Raw genomic sequence first — 27135 nt, 5'->3', positions numbered from 1 at the left:
TCCTTTCTTAATGAACTCTTATAAATCTGTGGATTTGTCCAAATAAAGTAAGTGAGAGATTATAACTGCTCAATGGTCAGGCTAACAAGACATGATGTAAGTGTTCCTGACTTTCATTTATTTTATTGTTTACAGAGTATATTTTATTACTTAGATATTCATATGATATTTATTTTTGTTATAAACTGCTAGTCAAAGCAGTAAAAAAATGCAAAGCAAACAATTTATGATTTGAGATAGCATGGATACAGTTCTCATCATTGCCAGTGAATAAAATTAACTTCAATAATAGAAACAGCTCTTTTATGTTAAAGTAATTTTGTTGGCAATGCTTTGCACATTATTGGTATAATGTGAAATCTTATTTTTCCCATTAACTTATATTCACTCTACTTGATGACTTGCAATATTCCATTTGAAGGAAATAAAAATCACACTTCTCCTGAGGCATGTTAACATTCACGAAATGCTAACTGCACACCTTTTTTTCTTGCCAGGTTCATGCAGGATACTGAGGCTGCCAGGTAGGCACCCTCTCTACTCTCTTAGAGCTTACCATCTAATAAAGAAAAAACAAAGAAAAAAAATGATGACGGCATAGCAATTATATCATTATGATAGAGATATGCATAGGTGCAGTGGGAGAGCATCTAAATCAGGGGTTGGGAAAAGCTCGGGGATGGGGAAGCACAAGGAAGCCTTCACAGAGGAGGAGATGCTGAGCTGATTTGAGGTTTGCAAGGAAATAAAGAGAAGAAGGGTATATTAGTTTCCTAGATCTGCCATAACAAAATACCACAAACTGGGTGACTTAATACAACAGGAATTTTTCTCTCACCATTCTGTATGCTGGAAGTCTGAAATCAAGCTCAGGGCTGGCTTCCTTCCAGTGTCTCTGAGGGAAAATCCGGTCTACGTTCTTCTCCTAGTTTCTGATGGTGACCAGCAACCCTTGTTGTTCCTTGATTAGTAGATACATCACTCCAGTCTTGCTTGTCTTCACCAGACTTTTTCCCCTGCGTCTATGTCTATGATCAAATTTCCTTCTTATGACACTGGTCTTATTGGATTTAGGGCCCACCCTAACTCAGTATGACTTGCCTTCACTTGATTATATCTACAAAGACCCTATTTGCAGGTAAGATCACATTCACAGGTTCTAAGTGGGTCTGAATTTTAGGGAACAGTATGCAACTCAATACAGAAGGCATTCAGGAAGCTGGAAGCAACATGACTAAAAGTGGAGAGGTTTTGACACCTTTGATCAACCTTAGATCCTTCTCAGTGGTTGGATTGAAAGACTCTGGGGATATTAACAAGTTAGGAGACTTAAGAGGTAACAGGAACCTCACCACAAAGAGCCTGTGTGCCAAGCTCAGGAATTTGAACTTCCTTCAGAAATCTGTGGGTGTCACCGAAGCATTTTAATTTGGGGAGTTACGTGATCATATTTGCATTTTAGAAAAGTCTCCGAGAGCAGTGTAGAGAATTGAAGAAGATACAAATTAGAGGCAGAGAGATTATATAGGAAGCCCTTGAAATAATTCTGGCAAGAAATGGTAAATGCCCACATTACATTAGCAATAGGGAGACCAGAGAGGCGGTGTTAGATAGAGGAGATATTAGAAAGGAAGGATCTATAAGACTTGGTGATTTGTTAGATGTAAGGAATTAGAAAAGAGAGGAAAGAGTTGCTTTGAAGTTTCTGGCTTATGTAAGGAGATGGAGGTGACATTTGCTGAGGTAATTAAGGAAGAACATGCTTAGAGGTAAGAGTAGATGAATTTGGGGCCATATTTAATTTGAGGTATCAGTAACACTTCTAAGTGAAAAGCTGCTATTTTGGAGATCGATAGATGGATTTGAGATTCATGACATATCGGTAATTGTGTTCCCCAGGTTTAGTGTATAAAGTGAGAAGAGCAGAAGGTCTGGAAAATGCCAACATTTAGGAAATGAACTGAGGAAAAAAGAATCAAAGAATGGCTTTAAGAAGGAGACTTCTGTCGAGAAAAGAGGAAAACCAAGTGAGAGCATATCAGAAAAAGAGTTTCCACGAGGACAGAGTCCTCAGAATGTCAATTGTTATAGAAAAGTCAACAAATATAAAAAGAGAAAAGTATTTACAGTCATGCCTCACTTACGGGAATATGTTCCGAGAAATGCACCATTTGAAATGTGTCGTTATGGGAATATTATAGACTTCACTTATACAAACCTGGATGGTAAATCCTAATACACACCTAGGCTATGTCGTATGACCTCTTACTCCTAATCTACAAGCCTATACAGCATGTCACGCTATTGAATATTGTAGGCATTTATAATACAGTGGTTAAGAATTTGTGTATCTAAACACATCTAAACAGAAAAGGTACAGTAATAACAGAATAAAAGATAGGGCATTTATTATGAATACAGCTTGCAGGACTGGACGTTGCTCTGGGTGAGTCAGTGAGTGAGTAGTTAGTGAATGTGAAGGACATTACACTATAGACTTTTAAACATTGTGCACTTAAGCTACACTAAATTCATTTTTTTAATGTTTTTATTTCTTCAATAATAAACTTAGCTTATGGTAACTTTTTTACTTTGTAAACTTTTTAATTTTTAACTTTTCAACTCTTGTAATAACACTTAGCTTAAAACACAAACACATGTTATAGCTGTACACCAATATTTTTTCTTTTTATCCTTATTCTATAACCCTTTTTCTATTTTTTTTTTTTTTTACTTTTTAAATATTTTTGTTAAAAACTAAGACATGAACACACACATTAGCCTAGGCCTCCACAGGGTCAGGATCATCAATATCTCTTGTACCTCCCCATCTTGTCCCACTGGAAGGTCTTTGGGGGCAATAACATGCACAGAGCAGTCATCTCCTATGATAATATTCTTCTGGAATACCTCCTGAAGGACGTGCCTGAGGCTCTTCTTGAAGAGGTATTATTCTTTTCGGTGGTTTGCTTGGCTTGTTTCTTTTTTTATTATAGAATAGTTTGTAAGCAGATAATAAAATATGGATGTTCCTCTCTATTAATGAAAACCTTTTAGTGTTGGAGTTCATGTTTTCACACTTTCCAAGGAGCTTGTTGAGGTCTGCAAGAGCTTCTGCTAAACCCTTCACTGTGAATTTTCAGGGAAGAAGGGTCTTCATTTTATTCTCCTGTGATTTCCTGTTCTCTTGCCTCTTCTTTGTTTATGCATTCCTATTCCAGTTCCAACAACTCCTCATTAGTCACTTCCTCAGGAAGCACCTCTAGGAGCTCTTCAGTGTCACCCTCATCTACACCCAGGTTAAAGTTGTTTGCCATCTCAACCACAGTCTTGTTGACTTTTGCAGGCTCCTCATCTGTGGCAAGTCCTTTGAAGTCATGGACCAACCTCTTGATATCTTCTTATAGTTGCCATTCATACATTCCTTGGTGACATCACCCCAAGCCCAAGCAAGGTTCTTGAAGCAGTCATAGATGTTGTAATTCTTCCAAGCTTGCATCAGTGTCTTCTCAGTGCCATCCTCAGTTGCAGCAATAGACTAGTCAAAGGTTCCCCTCAGGTGGTCGGCCTTAAAAGTGGCTTTAACTCTTTGATCATTTGGATCAAATAGGTAGTGTTTGGAAGTAGAAATCTACTTCGATTTTAGGATAAAGATCACCAATAAAAGGAGTATTACCAACAATAAGGAGTATTACCAACAATAAGAAAAATCTTGAAAAATCTGTCATTCTCAAAACAATTTGTCTCCATTTCACTAGCATAGCAGTTCAGGAGGACATCTTAGAAAAGGAGGTGGGTCATCCATGATTTCTTATTGCTCCTGTAATACTCTGCCAGTATGTGCTTATTGATATGCTTGAAGGCCCTAGGATTCTCACTGTGCCAAATCACAAAGACTTTCAATTTGTACCCGTAACATTACTCCCAAGTAAGATTGTTATCCTGTCCTTAAAAGCTTTGATACCTAGCATTGATTTGGCCACCTTATGGGTGAACACCCTTTTAGGAATTTGTGTCCAGAATAGGGAAGTTTTATCCATATTGAATATTTGCTCTAGCAAGTAATCTCCTCCTTCAATCAGCTTATCTAGAGCACACAAAAATTCTTCAGCTACCTTTACATCAGCACTCACAGACTCACCACTCACTTTCACATAACGTAATGAATAACGATTGTTGAATCATTTAAACCACCAAGAGCTAGCAGTAAATTCAACATTGTACGCAAGGGCAGCTTTTCTTTTAACACTGCAAACATTTTTCTTTGGCCATGATAATCATGGTGCTTGAGGGATATGCTTCTGGATCTGATCTTCAATCTAGGTCATTAGAAGTTTTTCCATGTCTAACAAAGGCCCTTCTCAAATTTTTGGTAGTCTCATTGCCTTCAGTGAAGCAGATCCTTTAACAGCTTCTGTCATTTTGTTCAAAATTTTAGCTGTGGTAGAATGGGATACGCCTGACTGGTGAGCAATAACTGTCACTGATTTTCTACCTTCATCGTTCTTAATCAGTTTAATTTCATTTTCAGGTCAATTACTTGATGTGGCCTCTTACTGGCAACATTAGCAGTGGATTTTGTATGCTTAAGGTCCATAGTGAACAAAACAACATGAGATTAAATCAAGCACAAGAAAAAAATGATGCAATCAAGAGACTTAGTAAATGCAAGATGTATGAGGCTGCTGCCCACGTAACATGGCCTACTGTTTTACAGCAAACATTTTCTATCAGTAGAAAGAGTACATTTTAAAATAATGATAAAAAGTATAGTATAGTAAAGTTTCTAAAACTGTAACATACTCATTGATTATCATTATCATTATGTAGTATTATGTACTGTGCATAATTGTATGTGCTATCTTTTTAAATGACTGGCAGTGCAGCAGGTGTGTATACAGCAGCATCACCACAAACATATCATGCATGTGGTATGACATTATAAGCACTACAACATCATTAGGGGGTAGGAATTTTTCAGCTTCATTGTAATCTCATTGGACAACTGTCATATATGCTATCTGTTGTTGACCAAGACGTCATTCTGCAATGCATGACTGTATTTGTTTTGGCAAAATCTAGTCATTGGTGACTTTAGCAAGGGCTGTTTTGGTGACATGGAAAGAAGGACAGAGGAAGAAACAAGATGATAGATTTGGAAATGACTCTGCAGGAAGGGAGGAATGAAGGGATTGTAGACTATCTTTTCAAGAAGTTGGATAGTGAGAGACTCAAAGCTATATAAGAATCGAGAGCTGCATGAAGTTAGGGAAGAGTTTTTCCCTGATGGGCTCTGTTGAGTGGCTTTGGGGCGGGGGCAGGAGAGGGAAAAGGAGTAAGGACATTCCTTCCAAATAAAGCTGTATACTGAGGACATATTCTTAAGACAGTTGAGGAATTTCTCACACAAGAGTTACCGTTGTGAACTCTTTATTAATATGAATAAAAATCTTCTTTTCTTCTGTTTCATGTAACGGGCATGTTTTTGTTGCCTTCCCATATTCATTTCCCTTCCGTTTACAACAATACTTTCATTTCCTTTTGAGGAATTGATTCTTTCCTCTGTGTGCAGCCTTAGTAGAACTATCAGTCACGGTGCCTGCCCTCACCCAGGCAAGGGCCAACTGAGCCTCTCTCCCAAGATTTTGAATCTGGAGACTTTAACTGATATCAGGTTTTGGGAATGGAGAAGAGTGTTTAGAGTTCATTTACCCCAGTGACAGTTCTCTACTATGCTTTGCTTCTGTAGCCTACCACTAAATTCTATGGTAACATATATCCTTGGATAGGTTATAGTGTCTAAGATTCTGAAACCACAAAGCTTAGGTTCAAATCAAGCTTTGGTCACATCCTAACTGTGTGATCTGGAGTAAGTTCCCTAACTTCTGTGTTCCTTGTTTTTCATAATTATAAAGTAGGACTTGTAACAGTGCCTAAATATAGTCATACACCACATAACAACATTTAGTCAATGACAGACCGCATTGAAGAACTAAATAACTGGAGAGGTATTCTATATTCATTCATAAAAAGACTCAATATTGTCAAGGTGTCAGTTCTTCCCAATTTGATCTATAAATTCAATGCAATCCTAATAAAAATGCTGGCAACTTATTTTGTGGGTATCAACAAATTGATTTTAAGGCTTATATGGAGAGGCAAAAGCCCTAGAATAGCCAAAATAATATTGAAGGAGAACAAAGTTAGAGGGCTGATATTACCCAAATTCAAGACTTCCTATAAAGCTACAGTAATCAAGACAGTCTGATATTGATAAAAGAATAGACAAATAGGTGAATGGAAAAATTGATATGTCATCAGAGTCTAGAAATATTCCTACATAAGTATAGTCAACTGATCTTTGACAAAAGAGCAAAGGGAATACGATGGAGCAAAGATAGTCATTTCAACAAATTGTGCTGGAACAACTGGACATGCAAAAAAGAAGAAAAGATTCTAGACATGGACCTTATACCCTTTACAAAAATAAACTCAAAATGGATCATACACCTCAATGTAAAATGCAAAACTATAAAACTCCCAGAAGATAAGATAGGATAAAACCTAGATAACCTTGGGTATAACAGACACCTTTTAGATACAACACCAAAAGCATAATCCATGAAAGAAAGAGTTGATAAGCTGGACTTCATTCAAATTAAAAACATTTGCTCTGCTTAAGACAATGTCAAGCGAATTAGAAAACAAGCCACAGTCCGGGAAAAAATATCTGCAAAAAAACACATCGAATAAAACACTGTTTTTCAAAATATACAAAGAATTCTTTAAAACTCAACAATACGAAAAAAAGCAAACCAATTTTTAAAAAATGGGTCAAAGATTTGAACAGCTACTTTACCAAAGAAGATATACAAATAGCAAATAATCATATTAGTAGATGTTCAACCACCAAATGCTGGCAAGGATATGGAGCAACAGGAATTCTCATTCATTGCTGGTGGGAATGCAAGATGATGGTACAGCCACTTTGAAAGACAATTTGGCAGTTTCTTACCATATTATCCACTAGATGCACTGCTTGGTATTTACCCAAAGGAGTTAAAAATTTACATCCACACAAAACCTGCATATGAATACTTATAACAGCTTTATTCATATTTACTAAAACGTGGAAGTAACCAAGATGTCCTTCATTAGGTAGATGGATAAATAAACTGTGGAACATCCAGACAATGGAATATTATTCAGTGCAAAGAAGAAATGAAAACCCGTGAAAAGACATGGCAAAACTTTTTTTTTTTAATTTATTTTTTTATGGTGACATTGGTTAACGAAATCTGGTTTCAGTTCTACATTTTAACAGTAAGGCATATATATTTACATTATGTATTCACTTCTCATAATTAGATTTCTTTCTGTCACCACGTATTTCACCCTTTTTACCCTACTTACTTCCCCACCCCACCCCTCTACTCCCTACCCTCTGGTAACCACTAGTCTATTGTCCGTGTCCATGAGTCTCTGTTTGTTTATTCTGTTCATTTGTTGCTTTTAGGTTTATATCCCACTTATAAGTGATATCATGTGATTTTCATCTTTTTCTGTCTGTCTTACCTCACTTAGCATGATTATCTCAAGGGCCATCCATGTTGTCACAAATGGCAGGCATGGCAAAATTTTAAATGTATATTACTAAGTGGAGGAAGCCAATCTGAAAGGCTACATACTGTATAATTCTAAATATATGACATCTGGAAAAGTCAAAACTATGGAGACAGTAAAATAATCAGTGTTTTCCAGGAGTTAGGGGTGGAGTGGGATGGGAAAAAGGATGAAAAGGCAGAGCACAGAGGATTTCTAGGGCAGTGAAAATACTCTGTATGATACCATAATGATGGCTACGTGTCATTATACATTTGTTCAAACTCATATAAGATACAACACCAAGAATGAACCCTGATGTAAACCATAGACATTGGGAATTATGATGAGTCAGTTTCGGTTTATCAATTCTAATGAATGTACCACTGTGGTATGGGATGTTGATAGTAGGGGAGGCTATGCCTGTGTGAGGAGAGGGAGTGTATGGGAAACCTCTATACCTTCCCCTCAATTTTATTGTAAACCTTAAACTGATCTAAAAAACATAAAAGTCTTATTTTTTTTAATTTATTTATTTTTACAGTGACATTGGTTAACGAAATTCAGTAAGCTTCAGCTGTACATTTTAACAATGAGGCATATATATATATATTTATATTTATATTGTGTGTTCAACTCATAGTTAGATTTCTTTCTGTCACCACATATTTGACTCCTTTTACCCCATCTACACCCCCTTCCCCCCTCCCTTCTGGTAACCACTAGTCTATTGTCCATGTCCATGAGTCTGTTTGTTTGTCTTGTTCATTTTTTTAAAACATTAGTGTTTCTCAATAGTGAAGTTAGGGATTTTTTTTTCATTATTACTTCTTCTTTAAATTTTTTGTATTCTAAAGTTTAGTTATAGTCTACAGCCATGCCACCCTGAACGTGCCCAATCTCATCTGATCTTGGAAGTTAAGCAGAGTTGGGCCTGGTTAGTATTTGGATGAGAGACCACCTAGGAACACCAGGTGCTGTAGGCATTAAAAAAAAAAAAGAACTCTTATTAAAATAAATAAAAATAAAGTTTAGTTATAGTTATTGTTGTTGGTTTAATTAATCATACTTCTCAACTGATTATAGTTTATGAGCAGTGGTCTGTAAAGGACCCGATCTTGTTTAGTTAATTTAATATGAATCTCCCTTCATCCTTCTACTTCATTTCTATGCCTCTTCCCTTGAGCCACAATGGCCAATCTTTCCTTTTTCATGTGTTCTTATAAAAAGGATGTCATACTAACGACATGTCTTTCTATTGTATAAAATTTTTAAAAAGAAACTGCTAATTGTGTCTTTTCCAGCTTATCTTTTGACATTTATATATTATATAAATAATAAGGAAAAGGAAAATCCAAATTCTAGTTTATAATAAAAGGATTTATAATTAAGAAAGATTGCATTAAAATATAAATTAGAATGTCATTAGCAAAAGCTATGATAATAATCTAATCAAAATAAATATTCTAAAAAGAAACTAAAGATCTGTGTATAGACAATTAGTAGAATAAATAAGAAGCAAAAGCTGTATAAAATACAATTATACATGATCATACCTGCATACGAGGTGATCAATAAATATTTGTGAAAGAATGCTTAGTGTATTCAAAATGTATTATTAGTATCAAAAATACTCTATATTATTTGGTATGTTGAAGAAAGACAGATAACTCTGAGCTCCAAAACAAGTCATACTGTTTATCCCTTTACTACTAATTTAAGCAAGAATTTCTTGGAATTCAATTCTTCTGAGGCAAGTTAGGCTCACAGAACTTTCCCTTAAAATTGTCTGCTTGACCTTTGTTAATTGTAGACATTATTCATTATGGAACTGAGAGCTCCACATAAACCTGACCCACTGTAGAGATCATTTAGGCAAATTGAGGTTTTGTTTTTCTTTTTTCTTTATGAAATGTGTCAGCAAAATTAACCGGTCTGATTATGATCCCAGATTGCGTTACAGTAATGACGTTACAGTTCATCATTACTGGTGACATGAACACAGAGGCAAATGAAGGTCTATTTCACTAAGGAAGAAATAAATAACAACCAAGGAAGGGGTTGCACAATCATTGTTCCTACAGCTCTTTGCAGGGCTCGTAGAAAATGAGTGAGGAAGGAGGGCTACATTCTGCTCCTTCAAAAATGTATGCAGTTATTATTGTGTTAGCCAAGGCACAGGCCTGCCAGAGCAAATCTTATCCCACTGTCAGGGAATGGTTCTGAAGAAGACGAAAACTATTCTTTTGTCTTTTATCTCTGTTTTGATTCTTTTTCTCCTTCTGATTCTAGGATACTCAAATACAACCTAAAGTTAAAGAAAGTGTTAACTCCATCTAGTATTGAGTGGCTGCTGGCTCTAGGCAGGTTGCTATTATTTTATTATTGATGTAGACTCATTGGTAAAAATTTTGAATTTTTACTGCAATCTTAAATAGCGAAATGTAGACTCATTGGTAAAAATTTTGAATTTTTACTGCAATCACAGGGCCAAACCTGTCTTCTATTCAAAGTCTTTCCTCAAGCAAAGGCACTGCTTTACTCTAAGGTTAGTTGCCTTCTACCCCCACCGCCATGTGTGGGTGCGCGCGCACACACACGTACACACACACACTACACACACACAGACACACAGACACACACACACACACACACACACACACACACAGAGTTTGCCTGGCCCGTTACTAGCAAATATCGAAGTCAGCAGGACATGGTACTTGCCAGAGGCCAAAGTTTCTCTGGCCACATCTATAGCTCCTATGCCTGTCTTGCCTCAGTGACCGTATTGGATGCCAAACCTCAGCCATCAACCTCAGCCATTACTTCAGTTATCTGTCAGTAATTGACCATTCCCAGGTAGGACAGCAGCCACCTGGTCTTCACTCCCCCGTCTCAGTGCCAATCTAAGTATTTGGAAAGGTTATAGGAAGGAGGGAAACACTGGAAAAACAAGGAGATGGGAAAGAAATAATTGCTGGCAGAGTAGCTCCATTTTTACCCACAGCCTCAGCCAGGGAGGCCCCAGTCCTTGCCTGGTCCTATAAATACCTGACCTTGATTCTTTATGAGCTGCTGCCCATCCCAGTTCCTTACACCTCTGTTCCCTGGCCCACTGCCAACTCTCCAGTTCCCATCTTGATAGCAGGCACTGTGGGAGCCCTGGCTTGCACCACTTGGCAGGTGGGAGAGATAGCCAGCCCTCAGGAAATGCATTCCTTCGAGGGCATCTGACACAAGAAGCCAACTGTCTAAGTTACCTGGGGCCATGTTCACTATGTAGCTACACTGCTTAAAGTTAGATGTTCCATGCGTGTTTTAGTGACATTGTGTCTGCAGTGGGTGCTTGATAATACCCACTTAAAATTTTTTCCTCTGGTAAATTATGGCAGACATGCATTATGGTCTAGAACTTTTGAAGCAGGGCCAGAGCAGTTTTCTGAAGAAAAATTTGACCCTGTAAGTATAAGTCCACTTGGCAGAAGGAATAGCCTGCTATGCATGTAAAAAGCTCACCTAAATCATAATAGGATGTGAACCACCCCCCCACACACATCCCGGTTGGCTTTTATATGAAGCTGTTTCTAATTAACACATAGATTGAGTCTGTAGAGCTAGGGGGACACAACAATCTGTAATTTCTTTGAAGCTTTCCAGAGAACTCAATGCCCAGCTAATCTAGGCCAACCCTCTTATTTCCCATCTGAAGATGAGCATGAGGCTCTTAAAGATCAATCCCCGTGTCTTCTGCATAACAGTGTTCTTCCTACTGCCCCATGCCACCTTCCTGCAATTTTTCTTTTGGAAATGTCTTCCAAGACACTATGAAATTCAACATGATTACTATAAAAAAAAAAAATTACCCTTTCATTCCATCAGTGCAAATATCACCATAGCCAAAAGGCCAAGTAACTTCTTAGTGCCGTTATAAAAGTCCTGACTTCACAGACCCTCAGAGACTTTCACAGACTGTCCTTGGAGATCTTCCGAAGTACACAAGCAGCTTTCTAGCAGTTATCCCACACCCTCATAAGAATAGCAACAACAAACAAAAGTAAATGTGCTTATTTTAATGTGAAAAAAAGAATGAAGAGTTTGTGAAAAAGTGTTTTGTAATCACTAGGCACATTTTCTAGTTACTATGTGTTCTAGCAATTATAGTTCTGTTGCTATAAATCTATTTTACTCCAGATTAAATTTTCTTACAGCTTGTTAAAATTGTCTGAATCACTGTAATATTCTGATTAGATATGAACATCACCTTCTGGAGATTTAAACCCCAATTTGTGGTGATTATTGGATTAATATTATAATTGGGATTACCCATTAATTTGAATGTGGGACTTGGGAACAAATTTACTAAATTGGCAGATAGTGAAACTGAGTGAGATTGCCACGTAATGATTTTACTGAATCTTTCTTAAGAAAAATGAATGATCTACCAAAAGATGTGATTTCCTCCTTCTTTCTTGTTTTCAACACTTTTAAAGCTCTGTGTGCTAGCTTCTGTCCTGGGCCCAGAGAGCCAAGCTGAACATGTGGTTACATCATATATAGAGCTCTGAGTTAAGTTCCCTGTTTTTCGATCTGTGGGTCACTGTGAATATCAGGTCAGTGAATTCAGTCAGCATTTTTAAGTGGAATGGGATCGAATAGGAAATACCAGAAGTTAAGTATTGTTTTTTAGTAACATTTTATTTTTACTGGACTAGATAAACAGTTGGATATGAATGCATGTTCTGGGTTATAATTTTTTTTATACTGCATTGTGTCAAAAAAGCTTGAAATTCACTGGTATAGCTAATATATTGACAGAAAAAAATTGTCATCTCCTGACTAGTCCATGGAAGCAAAAATCCCAAGACTCACAATTGTTTTAAAAAAGAAACATACCATCAGGCATGGGAAGAAGGTGAAACAGGTCCCCAAGTCGGTGCTGTTTGTGTGTCTGGGTAATGTCTGCCTATCACCCATTGCAGAAGCAGTTTTCGGAAAACTTGTAACTGATCAAAACATTTCAGATGCTTGGAGAATAGACAGTGCAGTGACATCCACGTATGAGATAGGAAACCCTCCTGATTATTGAGGGCAGAATTGCATAAGAAGCATGGTGTCCCCGTGAGTCACAGTGCCCGGCAGGTTACCAAAGAAGCTTTGCCACATTTGATTACATACTATATATGGATGAAAGCAATCTGAGAGACTCGACTAGAAAGAGTAATCAAGTTAAAAACAGCGAAACACAGGTGGACTTGCTTGGGAGCTACCATCCGGAAAAACGACTCATCATCGAAGCCCCCGCTATTACAGGAATGACTCCGACTTTGAGACCGTCCACTAGCTATGTGCAGGGTGCTGCAGAGCCTTCCTAGGCAAGGCCCACTAGTCCAGCTTTAGTCCCTATTCCTGAGTCAGCTTGACAACCTCCGCAACATTCTCCAAGCGACTGTGATTTGAAATCCAGGAATCATCCTGATTCCTTCTCTAGTCTTGCTTCCTATGGGCCATCAGTCTTTTAATATTACTGCCAGTGCTACTTCTGCCTTAGTTTTCATAGCTCTGTTTTCTTTATATTCTTTATGTTAACGACATCGGTGGACTCTTCTCTACCTCTTATGTGGTAATAGGCTTGTAATTGATCTCCCCACCTGTGGGTTCTTCTCTGCTAGTCAGTGATACTTGAAATCTGCTTATTTTTTAAACTTCCTAATTGTTTCACTGTTGGAAAACCTCTAGTAGCTTCCTACTGCCTACCCAAAAGACCAAATTTGTTTTAAAAAGCCAGTAAGACTTTCTACCCAATCTAACAACTCAGCTTTTAGCTCCCAACAGCCAGCTTTATGTAACCACATATTAATATCAGTAATTATACAAATAGCATTCAATCTGAAAAGTCAGGCATATCCAGGCATGTAGTAGCTAAAAAATATTTTAATGATTTAATTTTAAAATATTTTTAATGCTTATAAGTACAGTATGTTTAAATGATCAGGACAGCTTACTTTTCTCTGAATAAATAGTATATTTAACCCCCCACCCCCATGTCTGCACCATTCTCTTTGTGGATTCCACTAATTTCCTGACCACTCCCCTATACCGTATACTTGAAATCTTCCCTATTATTCAAGGTTGGCCTCAAATATAGACATTAAAAAACAGTAAGAGGAGATAATACTTAAAACCAGAAGTAAAAGAGAAATTACTGTGGCATCTAAATGGTTCTAACTAGAAGCCAGAGACCGACTGGAGCCCTGGTAGGAAAGAATATCAAGGACCAATAATGAGCAGCAATAAGCAACTCCTAGGACAGGCATGTGAAATCTGTTGAACCAGAGTCATCACGAGCCTTGCAGTCAGGTGGTTGGAAGCCTTCTAAAGCTTTTTAAGTACTCTACCTCAGCTGGGCAGGATTAACCCCAGATGTCCTCCCAGACATCTAGTGGAGTCATTATATACTTAAGACTCATATGTAGAACTAGTTTAGAAAAAGTAAAGAGCTGAGATAATATCCGAAGACCCAGAGAGTGCATCAAGATAAAACAAGATCTAAAAGTGCAATTTTAGAGGAACAGCCTTCTCGTTTTTTCACCATGATATTCTTAGCAATGGGAAACTCAAGGTTTTAACATGGATTATAAAATGAGAAACCTTGGGGCTCTGGGGTTTAATTTGGTAGGAATCTTGTTTCTTCATTCTTACTCTTCTTTATATTTTTTGCTACACTTTACACAGTTGAAATAAAACTATGTTTACAGGGTTTTAAAACTACAAGAGAATAAAGAATAAAATTTTTTAAATGACCCATAATCCCACCGTATATTAACCCACTGATATTTTAATATATTTTCCTATTTTCTTCTAATATTTTTTCTACACATATATTTTCTCTACATATTATATTAGATAAATATTTTACAGCCTATAGCATCATGACTCATTGATACAATTTATCAAATATTAGAGAAAATGAGAAATTATAAAAATGATATATATATTCCTAAGATTCTTCTTCCAACTTAAAATATTTGTATTCTCTTCATTTGCCAGCCTTTTGATACAGGGCAGATGTTTTCTTTGCGAGTGGAATCATGGGCTGGAGTTTCATATCCTCTTTCGTAAACTCATAATGGACTCAGTATTTTTCTACTCCTTTTGTTGCAGTGAAGCAAAGCATTTCTAATTCAGAATTAAAATGTCAAGTGTTTATAATTATGTTCCTCTTCTACAGCTGTCTCACTCAGTCCTAATTCAATGGCTATATTTTTCAGCAAGAAACAAGATCGATTTTTCCTTATTTTATCCTTTTTAGGTAATATAGTTGTAGTCAAGTTATGTGGTGACAAGAACAAGGACAACTGGCATGAACACATTCAGAAAGAGCCACTGACTCTTGGTCATCAAACAACATAAGTGATAGGAGCAGAACTGGGCAGACCCACCTGAGAGGTGTCTACCAGCTGCCAAGTCCTGGGTTTCATCAGTAAATCTTACATTAGGAATGGAAAGTTCATCAGTTGGGGGGAGGTTATTTAGAGAACGTCTACTATATAACCATAGAATGAATTTCATTGTTCATAAACCCTTACTAGTTATTTTATTTACTTCCTTAGGCTCAATTCCCAGAAATAGAATTATTGGTTCAAAGGATATATATATATATAGGTATTTGTGATGTTCCAGATCTGTTGATCAATATGTGTTTCCATCAGCAATGCCAACAATGCCATTCTCATTCCATCCTTGCGACCACTGAACGTTATTTTTAATCTTTGCCAATTAAATAAACAAAAATATGGCATTTTGTGTGAATTTACTTGAATATGGCATATAATGTGTTGGTTCTCAGCTCTGCAGGCATGTCAGCTTTACCGAGGAAGCTTCTTAAAAATTTTTGTCTCATAATTTTATGAGACAGAGTATATTATATTGTTATAATGTAACTAATAAAATATATTGATTTATATTCTTGCTTTATATTACAAAATATTGATAAATTATATTATGTCTATACCAACAAAAATAAGGAAGAGGGGAGAGGAGAGAAGAAGGGAAAGAGGAAAGGAAGAAAAGAGGTTAGGTCCAACAATAGTATAGTAAAAAAGCACTAGCTGATGTATTATGGGAAATCACACAACATTTTAATGTTCTACCTTATACAAAATTATAGTAATCTGGAATTTTAGCGTCAGTGTAAGTTCCTAGCAACCTTTGCTTAGTGAATTGCAAAGTTTTAAATGTTACATAAAAGATATGAGGAGCAAATATAAACATAGGTATTCCCTAGGTTGGAAAGACAAATCTGAAAGGATATTGTGTAATTTTTGGTCTTTTTCTATAAATTTATTTAGAGATTACATTTTCTCTTAAGTACTTTAAGTAAAAAGAGGCATTATAATCAGTTACTTACAAGTCTCCAAATAAGATATATCTTACCTGGGGATGGATTAGAAATTGTCCATCTCTATACATAGCAGATACCTTCAGAAGAATAGAATTTATCATCTAAATTAGTTAGCTGAAAAAGAAGAACATTGAATAGATAGATAGATCCCTTTACATTAAGACATATCTTAAAAGAAAATTGAGGCAAATATAAAAATACTTATGGTGGCAATATAACTCAGTATTTTGAACTACAATTATCCCCAAAACATCCATAATGTATGGTTACCTTGCCTGTATATGTCCTCAAGGAAAAACCTATCCTTAAATGCAATCAGTAAAAGCTAAATGAAAATCATAGAAACAGTAACATACTGTGAAGGCAGGCTAAAATGAAAAAGGCAGTATTAACATTTGCTGAGAGCTTATTATGGGCCATTCACTAATCTAGGCACTTGGGGTACATCAGTAAGCAAAAGTCGACAAAAGTGTTGCCATCTGGGAGCCTGCATTCCAGCAGGGGAAGACATCAGTACACAGTAATCACAATAAGTGGGCAAATGTTTTGGTACTTTAGAAGGTGATTAGTGCTATGGGGGGAAAAAAAATAAGTAAACAAGTAAGACTTCAGAAGTGACAAAGAGAGGAAGTCAGAGGACTTGCAATTTAACCATAGCCTGGTCTGAAGGGACCTCATTGAAAAACTGACACATGAGCAAAGACCTAAAGAAGCCCTGTGTGATCCCTCCATCCTATTTCTCTATCCTGCCCTCATGCTCAGATCCAGCAGCCATGTCAAACTCTACTCTTCCCCACAAGCTCCCGCCTTTGCACTAGCAATGCCTGCTGCCTGGAGAACAAAGAATGAGGCAAGATGTGAGAAGTGCCCTGAGGTTGGTAAAACAATAGACAAATTGCTACAAGGAGATGAGAGATGGAGCAATTGCTTTTGGTTAATGTTATCGGGCAGATTTTAAGGGAGGATTATCTTTCAAAATGCTTTTCAGATTTACCTGCTTGCTGTCTTTTCCTTTATTTGCATATATCATGAATTCATTTTTACCTCTCATTTTGTCATCTTGAAGGTGGCAGTTTGGGAATCAGGCTCACCTGGTTTTGAATTTCAGCTCTGTCACTTACTAAATGTACAACTTTGACAAACTGGATTTCTTTGAGCCTCTTGAGCCTCAGTTTTCACACCTGTAAAACAAGATAATAATTTTTTTGAAGCTTGTTGTAAAAAGAGTAACATACAAGGTATGGCAAATGATAATGAGAGAGGATACCAGTTTTGAAAGAGAAATGGATCAGATAGTGAAGGACATTTTTAAAGCTGTGCTAAGGAGAATATATCTTAGTTTATAGGTAATGGAGAACTATTTAAGTTATTTTGCATGTAGAACGGAAATATTTGTACTTTAATCCATCCTAGATGGGATGCATCTTATTTGGAGGCAGCAAGTGGAGGATAAGTTTTTGGAATTGATGAAACAAGACCAAGTAGTATGATATTGCACTGTCGTAAGATTTGATAAATTCATTTAAGCCTGGTGGTGACAGAAAAGGTGGATTCGATAACTGGGAATTACAATATCTTTTCTAAACTTTGTTCTTGACATTTAGTCAATTCTCAAAATATAGACAAAATAAATACATTTTTCTTAAACATTTTTATTGATGTTTTGACTCAATCTCATGGAGTTGCACTTTTCCTTAGATTTATTGTTTGAGGGATGTATGATTTTAGGACTAACTGCTAGAGTTACCAGGAATAGAAAGTGGCGGGAGGGGGGAGGTGAAATCAACTGATAAACAGGAGCCAGAGAGTCTGGGAAAAGAAACTTAAGTAAACTTTATTTTGTGGCCCAACAAAACATCACTTTAAAAAAGCATTTCTCAGATGTTGACTTTGAAAAATAATTGCATTGCCTAGCTTGGAGCTTGTAGATAACCTAGATGGATAAGGAAATTATGGTTTCTTTTTATTAGTGGAGGGGCTGGGCTAACCTTGCTTAGCAAAGAGCAGATGAAAAGAGTATAGAAGGAGAGATCAGTATAAATCTTTCATCACTGACAGAAAACTTTCAGCGTGCATGTATGTTCCGTTTTGCCCAGGTGAGGACCACCAGCTTTTAAATTTTTATTATTTTTGAATAGGTAATACATTCACATAGTTTAAAATTTTTAAAGTACAAAAGTATATAGAGTGAAAACTCTTCCATGCATCCTATCCCCAACGTACCCATTTCCCCTCCTATCTAATATCAATTTCTTACTTATCCTTGCAGAGATATTTTATGTATATACAAGCAAAAGATATTAATTTTTTCCCTTTTAATACAAATGGTAGCACATTAAATATATTACTTTTTAATCTCGGGGTTTTTTATTGGTGTCATTGGGTTTTTTATTTTGTTCTAGTTGTTTTACTTAATATATTTTGGAGAGTGTTCCATATCAATACATAAAGAGTTTCCTCGTTATTAAATATGGCTGCTTAATATACCATTATATGGAAATAGTACCATAATTTTTGTAACTAATTACCTTCCTATTAATAGACATTTAGATTTCTTCTAATCTTTTGTTATTTCATGCAATGAATAACCTTGTACATATGTCAATTAGCACATTTATTTATTTTACTTATAAGGTTGGTACCTAAAGTGGAATTGCTGAGTCAAAGTGTATGTGACCTTGTGTCTTTGACAAATATTGCCAAGTTGTTCTCTATAGAAGTTGTACTAATTTGCATCCTCACCTGTAGAATATGAAGAGCACTATCTTTGACTTGAGAGCAGGAAACTGTATCATTAATTCCTATCTAAGTGGAGTAAGTTCAAACTCTCTTTCATCAACTCACAAATATTCGTTCTAAGGATATTTCTTTCTGTCAAAGGTGAACACGCTCATCTCCTAGATCAATGGCTCTCAACTGGAGACAATTTTGCCTCCCAGAAGACATTTGGCAATGTCTGGAGACATTTTCCATTGTCACAAGTGGGGCATAGAGGTGCTGTGGGCATCTTGTAGGAAGAGGTCATGAATGCTGTGAACACCTTACAATGCACAGGATGCTTTAAACCTTTTTTTTCCTCCACAAAAAAATTATCTGGTCCAAAATGTCAGTAGTGTGCAGAGGTGAGAAAATCTGTCCTAGAGAAGTATCTACCCTCTCTCAACCGTGTTAAATAACATCTTACAAAGCTTAAGATTCTCCACTCTCTGTAACCTAAAGTCTATGCTGAATAAAATAGTCCTCAGTGCTTCCATAGTACATTTTTTTTGTTTTTCGTTTCTTCTACAACATTTATATTGTACTGAAATTAGTGATTTGCAGGAACTGTGAGTTCCTCAAAAACATAAATGTATCTTGTTTATATTTGTGTCCTGAATATCTGGCACAAAAAGGGCACGCAATTATTAAATGAATGAATGGATGTTAACATTAATTCCTAATTGTCTCAGCGTGATTTAAGCGATTTTTAAATTTTTAATCAGATCATTCTTTTTACTCCACTTGCTTCACTTTTCTCCTAATTTCAAACATCTATTTTTCTTTAGACTTCCATAAGCAATTTTTTCTAGCCTATAGAAGAATTGTACCAGGAAATGTCAATTGAATAAGAAATATTGACCTTTCCCCTGATTTGAACTTTTATGCAATGTAGTTTATTACACAGCATTAGTCACTTATTTATATACTATCTTGCTCACTTATAGCTTCTGATTGAATTTGTTTTGTCTCCTCAAATAGATTGAAATCTCCTTAAGGACAAAAATCAAAACTTTTAAGTACTTCATGCTGCCTTAGTGTTTTACAGGCTGTAAAGCAGGAGAGTGACAGATTCTCTTTTTTTTACTAACAACTCACAAACCAAACCCGAAGAAGATCCAGACCTCAGCCAAGAAATTATTCATTCTCAGGAGCAGAGCAACCCAGTTTCTCTCAGACGCGCAGATCCTCTTTCCAAAAAGCAAAAGAGCAATACCACAGAGGGCCCAGACCGAGGCCTGGAAGAATCTGCTTGATTCATAACTTGCCCCCTCCCTGGTTTCCCTGAGTTCTCTAGGAGTAGGAGAGCCTAATCTGACCAGCACCCTGCACAGCCCTGCTTTCCCATCTATTTCCATGACCACAGTACTGCCACCAGATGCTTCCCCATCATTCAACTTGATTAAAGATCCAGGTGTGGGAACGGGAAGAGAAACTGTTGGCTGGTGTCTGACATGAGCAGAATCACTAACAAGCTTTCAGCCTGGGGCTAGGTAGCTGGAGTCTCTGCTTAGGTGCCCACCTCTGCACTTAGGAGCTGCCTTTGCAGAAGAAAAGTGGTTCAAGTGGAGACTGGCTTTTATGAGAACTGCATGGTGTAGGGGGAAGTGTGGCAGCCAGGGAAAAACACAGCAGATCAGCAAGGTCAGGGAAGAAGGAAGCAAGGACAAGAATACTTGTTTGTAAAGCCGAGTGCACTAAATATATCCTGCAGAAAATTAGGATGCAGGGCAGCTTTGATCATATCTAACACAGGATTTTAAAATGCAAATGTAAAGACATGCAAATGAAGAACTGCTTAATTTATTTCTAATGGATTTTTTAACCACCATTTAGCCCTGAGGTCCTGGTGCCTTCTCTTTGCAGTTAGCATAAGTTTGCAGTTGAAGCCCTTCAAAGCTGAGTTGCAAAAGGAAAACATTCAGATCTGAATATCTGTCAGGCAAATCAAGGAAATAGTAAAACTTAGCTGATTAGAGAAGGTAAAAAAAAAAAAAATGCAAAACAAATATTTTAATTAGTTCTTTCCTAGAAGGGTTTAAATTTTTTTAAAAAAACTTAGGCACTTATAAACAGCAACTTTGATATTTAGCTATGAATTATCTCCGCAGGTAGGAACATGGAGCTGTTGAGGGGTTAATTTTTTCAACGTTATTAAAAACTGAGTGTTAAATTTGCTGAGAAAGAATTCATAGGTCCACATCTCCCACACAATCTAAAAAAAGACCTCATTATCGTGTTAATCTTCAAGTTAGCTAAAAGTTCCTTCTTTAAATGATAGTCTTTAGGTGGGTGTACAAGAACACAAATTAAACAAGTGTTGGACCATTTAAGATGGACTCTATAAAATATATTGCATAGGTCCTGCCTTCTTAGGTATATGATGGCAAAATAATAATAATTCGTAATTGTTTATCTATTATCTTCCAAGAACCATACTAAATATTTAACTTATTTCACTTGAGCTCTATAACAACATTTCGAGGCAGGTAAATTTAATTTTTCGACATTTTTCTTTAGATAAAGAGTTATTAATGTACAGTCTCTGAAAGATTTCCAGGCATATATGTGGAGTCTTCATGCTTCTTAAAGTCATTATCTACTTCTTGTTTTTGTCTAGTCCTGCTTACAATGGAATTTGATGTGATAACAAGGCACGTATTCATTTTTCTGGAACAGTATTGAACAAAAGAAGAACCAGATTGGAGGGAAGGGATGCAGCTCATTTCTCTTGAGCCTTTATTAAAGTAACCATTAAAATTGAAAGTCTACATGACCTTAGTGGCACTAAGCAAAGCAGCCTTCTTTTCTCTTCAGCTATTCTGAGTTGCTTTAGACACAGTTCAAAGGAAAGAACCAGTTTTTCAGCTAATATCTTTGAAAAGTGCATTTGAAGCCGCTATTAGTGTGAGGGTATGATTTTTTTTTTTTTTTAAGAAAGAAGAAGGAACTGCTTTTCCTAACCTGTGGGTGTTTCCTGGGATTGAATCACCTCTCCTTAAAACTGTGCACTGGCAGAATCTGCTGGGTTCAGGATGCGAATGATCTAGGCAAAGGTCCTGATTAAAAGGAACAAATAAGATGGAATAGGATGGGAGATATTTTTTTTTTCTTTATCCTTTCTCGAGGACTAATAGTCTCATACCTCTTGCCTCACTGTTCTCTAAGGATTTTTACACCATCCATCTGAAGGCTAAAAGCTGCTATCAGACAGCTGGAGACAGTTACTCACTGAGGTCCTTGTAACACTTGCATAATGTCACTAAAGAGATGCAGTGACATCCTGGAGCCCTTGTTCTAGCAAAGTGGCAGTTTTGAAGTGGGCAGAGGTAATTGCTGCCCACAGGGTTACTGCGGTGACCTGCAGTATATCAGCATCCTGCTGGTCCAGGACTGCCAGGCCTCTCTCCATATACTCTGTCTAATGCTCTTCCCACCAGAGCTGCTTTGGAGCAAGTCACAAAGGGATGAGATTCCCTGCTGCCTGTTTTATTAAACGTGGGTGTCTGTTATGAAAATAGGCAGCGTGGCATAGTAGTAGAACCCAGAATTTTCAGAATGAGCAGTGGCGGTGTCAGCTTTCAAACAGCCAGGCTTTTTCATAAAGTGACCGGTTATGAATGAAATTGTAGTGAGTGTTAATGCCATCCAGGCTGCACTTGAGTTGCAAATTCCTAACAAAAAGAGGGCTCCCTCTCCTCCAGAGATATGTTTATGTATTTTTTAAAAATTTTTTCTTTCTTTCCAATTTTTTCCAGAGTTACAGATAATACAGAAGAAGCACAGAAGGGGCCAGGACTTATCATTCATTAGAATTCAGTTCAACGGGAATTATAAGTATTCAGCCCTGAGTAGGTTACTTAACCTTTGGGCCTCAGTTTTCTTCCCTGTAAAAGGTGGATGTTGTTTACCTTGCAGACTCACTGCATTTCCAGAACAAGGTTTTAAATCTTTGCTCATGATTCTAAGGCCAGACGTGCCAAAGGGACCTGCTAGCAAGAATCCAGTTCCCATCAAACGAGACAAACTCATTTAATCTTTAAGATACCGTTAGCTTCTCTGTGTTTTGTGACCAATTCAGAAAGAATTCATAATACTTCAGAGTCTTATAAGGAAATCCGTATTCGCCAGTGCAGATGACAAAGACTTCCTCTTTGACAAAACTTTAGTCAGTCTCCTCTGAGCCCTCTTCTGCACTAGGCTGCATTCTTAGGCTTCCATGTCTGTCCAGTTTCAGCAAGAAACCTGCTAAGCCAGTTTAGAGAGAATCCTCCCAGCCTTCATATCTGATCATCCTCAGTATCCAATCAATTTCTTCACCCTCCACCATCCTCCAGGTGATAGCCGATCACCTGCCTACTTTAAGCAAGAATCCTGTTCAGTGGTTTAGCAAGAATCCCCCGACCCTCAGTGTTTCCTCTTAGTAATTTTCCATCCATTGACCCCCTACACCCCATCCCCCACCCCCTGAACATGCTTCTTGGTTATAAATCCCTACTTGTTCTTGTTGTATTTGGAGTTGAACCTGACCCTACTCCCCTCCTGTGAAAGTTGTTTTTTTCCAACCTTTTTGAAAAATATATTTGACATATAACATTGTGTAAATTTAAGGCATGTAACATTAATTTGATACATTTATATATTATAATTTTATTTCCATTGCAGAGATAATTAGCACCTGTATAAAGTCGCATACTTATCATTTCTTTTTAGTGGTTGGAATAAAGTTCAAGTCTCTTAGCATATTTGATGGTTATGATGTAATATACAGTATTTCTTTCTCTGTCTGACTTATATCACTTAGCATAATGCCCTCAAGGTCCATCAATGTCATCGCAAATGGCAGAGTCTCCTTTTTCATGCCTGAATAATATTCCATTGTATATAAATACCACATCTTCTTCATTCATTCATCCATTGATGGCAAGATGATGTCCCTTGGCTATTGTAAATAATGCTGCAATGAACCTGAGAGTGCATATATCTCTTTGATATACTCTTCAAAATAATTTAAATATCTGATAAATTTCTCATGCAAGAGAAATAAATATTCCTTAGTACGATTGAATTATGAGAATATAAAGTAATGAAAATTTAACAATAACCTACATGCCAAAATGGAGGATTAGTTAAGTAAAATATAGTCCATCATAAAATGAAATACTGAAAATATTCACCTCATGTAGTCTTGATACCTATCATAATAGTCCTGACTACAGGCTGTCTTACCATTTTAACAAGTATCAGAATAATTTTCTCCTTAACACAGATCAAAGCTTGTATGTTGAGGTTTTTAAAGAGGCTAACACTTATAAGGTGCTTAATATATGCCAAGATGCTGTTTGTTCCAAATGTTAAGTCTGTTCCTCACCACATCCCAGTGAGGCAGTACTATTATTATTATTATCCTCAACCTATAGATTAAATTGGGGGTCTGAGAGATTATTTGCCCAAGTACATAGAGCTAGAACTAGGGAGTGGAACTGACGACATTCTAATTCAGGGATTCTGGCCCCAGGTTCCATGCTCTTCAGTGCAATTCCAAACTGCCCTCAGAGGACTAAAATTAGCCTAGGAAGTCTACTCTGTTCCTACTTTTAGAGTAAAGCTGTCAAACTCAGCTGCCCACAAGAGGCCAGATAAGTAATGTAAAGGAGTAAAGCAGGGCCCATGGGGAATGGGCCACCAGGAGAGTCCACGCCATCAAGGAGAACAGCCCTTACCTGCGCCATCTAGTGTTGCTTTCTGGAAATGCATACCTTCCAAGTTTTTAGAGAGAAGCAAGAGAGAAATCCGGATTCTTATGAAAGACCTCTTCAATTCAAAAGACAAAGAAAGGAAATGCAAAGGGGAAAGAGGGGAGAGAAAGGGAGGGAACGGAAGGGTAGGACACGGACACACACACGCACGCACGCACGCACATGCCTGCAGGAGCGGTTGTTTAAGTCTGTGAGCCACCTGTTTGAAACTTCATTTTTAGAGGTTAAATCTTATCATGATGCACTTCAGTTGATTTTTTTTTTTTTTTGACCCTGGTTGATTTTGAAGATATATTCTTCGCACTCTAAACCACTGAGTAATTACACTTTTTAAATGTCCTCTGTGTCTAACCTGTTGGAGACTAAAGATTTCTGCTATTTGGTTGGTGATGGGAGAGGGAAATGCACTGGGCAGGACTGAGGGGTGGGGGTTGTAGGAGAAAAATTGTCTCAGAACTTAGGCAGTTTTCCTGGGGTGGAGATGCTATAACAATTATATTAGCATAAATGTTTGAGAATAGTGTTGACTTCCTAACTACTCATAAATCAAGAGATGTCTAATGACAGATGTTAGCCAAGCAATCTGGGCTTTTCTTCTTAAGTGTTCAACTGATGGATAATTTAACTAATATTAACAAATCAAGTAAAGGAAGACACCCTTTCAAATTAGTATAATCAACTATCTCTGAGGGATGGAAGTAAAGTAACTTCAGAGAATTTTATGAAGTCCCTTATCTTTTTCTAAGTCTTCAAACTTTCAGTTGCTAAACTTTGAACTGTTTACAATTTACAGTTCTCTTGGCTAAGTGTCTCGGTTCTAGGCATATGACAACAGGAGACATTCTAAATTCCTGGCTTTATGAGACCTTCCAGCTTTTTGTAACCCATGTCCTGTGTACTCATTTTTCATTGTCTAAACCTGGATTACAGATACATAAAGCTTAATAAATACAATCATTTACTTACAAAAACGGTGCTCTTTTTTATTGTTTTTGTTTATATTTCCCACCATAGGTTTAAATTTCCTATTATTTCGAAGTTTGGTAGAGCATTAATAGTGGCCACTATGGAGGGAAATGGGATGAATTAATACCTTTTTATGCACAAGATCCTGCACTGTGTCCTGTGGAGTGAACAGAAAAGAATCAGTAAGCTTGTCTCCTTCCTTTCTGGGACTTGAAGTATTTCTGGAGAAATGATAAGTAACAAAGGTACAAAAACAGTGCATTAAAAGCACAATACAAAGATCGCAGATGATCATAACTGTAGGATTTTTAAAGGAGAGACAAACTTAATGACTTGAAGGTTTTAGAGGCCTTCAGAAAGGAAATGGGGTTTAAGTGAGGCCTCAGAGAATGGGTAGGCTTTTTCAGAATGAGAAGGGCAGAGAGTGGGAGGAAAAGTATAATAAAGACATATGTAAAAGAGAGGGAGAGGGAAAAATGGGTTTGGGGCACGTGACTGCAATGGAAAACTCCAGTAAGGAAGAAATGGAATATAAACCAGGGAAGTGGTCTGAATGAGCAAAAAGTAGTCGAAACCAAGGATAGGAAGATAGTCAACCCATTAATATGAATTATGAAGTTAGAAGGAAGAGCTGGTTTGGGGAAGAAGTTGGATATATTGTTAGATTTCATATCATAGTAGATCCTCCAAATATTGAACCAAAAGATAAAATTATATTTTCAAAATCTGGGCCTAACCAGATTTGCTTTTGTCTTATTTTGACCCTTTATAGCCCGAGTTAAGATTGTGCTATTTTATTTTTTATCTATCACATGCAAAAGAAGTGAGATCCTTGAAGGATTATTTGAAATCATATAATTCATTTTGCCAATGAGTTAATTACCAAGCAATTAGCATAAGGTCACGGAGTCTATGAGTGATAGAGGTAATATTAAAACACAGTTATCCACTAATTTCTGAACCATTGCTTTACTCATATCTTTTATTATCTGGTTGTTCTTTCTAAAAAATTTTTGTACATGAACACACACAAATGAATTTTTAGACGTACTTTTTAATGTTCAGTACTTTCCCACCTTTGGGTACCACCATCTCTCTTTCCCTGTGTCCAGCTCATCATACTCCATTTAACACCTAATATGTCTTCCAAATATTTTTAGAATTTATATAATCATATACAAACATATCTGTACACACACACACAGCACATCCATATGTTGTGTTTTAGGTCATTGTTTTACAAAAATGAAAATGTATATATCCTTTTCTGTACCTTGCTTTTCTCATTCGACTATATTTTGGGGAAATTTCTCCCAAGTAAAGAGTTTCTTTTAATGGTCATATAATGCTCTGGAGATGTGTTGTGATTTATTTTTCTACCATTTCCCCTATTCATGGAGATCAGTTTGTTTCCAGTTTTTTTCCTCTAGAAACAGTACTTCAGTAAACATACTTGTACCTATCTATCTATATATGCTGGTATTTTGTTTCTGTTGATAGGGCTGGGATAACGGGGTCAAGGACATGAGTATACTTAGCTTTAAAAACTAAACTGCTTCCCTAAAAAAGGCTGTAACGATACATATTTACACCTACAATTAATAAAAATGCTTTCTTTAGCTAGGTTTCCCCAGGCTATTGTGTTATAAC

General features: G+C 36.8%; 1 protein-coding gene and 2 pseudogenes across 3 annotated transcripts in view; all 3 read left to right on the top strand.

Moving 5' to 3' along the window:
- Positions 1–27135, top strand: part of GPRIN3 (GPRIN family member 3) — a 66317-nt gene that overhangs the window by 27070 nt on the left and 12112 nt on the right. The window lies entirely within an intron of this gene.
- On the top strand, positions 8470–8588 carry LOC120588662 (uncharacterized; annotated as a pseudogene).
- Positions 11830–12988, top strand: LOC120588321 (low molecular weight phosphotyrosine protein phosphatase-like; annotated as a pseudogene).

Source organism: Pteropus medius, unplaced genomic scaffold, assembly GCF_902729225.1.
Source record: "Pteropus medius unplaced genomic scaffold, Ma_sr-lr_union100, whole genome shotgun sequence".
In the NCBI taxonomy this organism is placed as follows: domain Eukaryota; kingdom Metazoa; phylum Chordata; class Mammalia; order Chiroptera; family Pteropodidae; genus Pteropus; species Pteropus medius.
The sequence above is the reverse complement of the archived record's forward strand: the minus strand, read 5'-3'. Positions and strand labels throughout refer to the sequence as shown.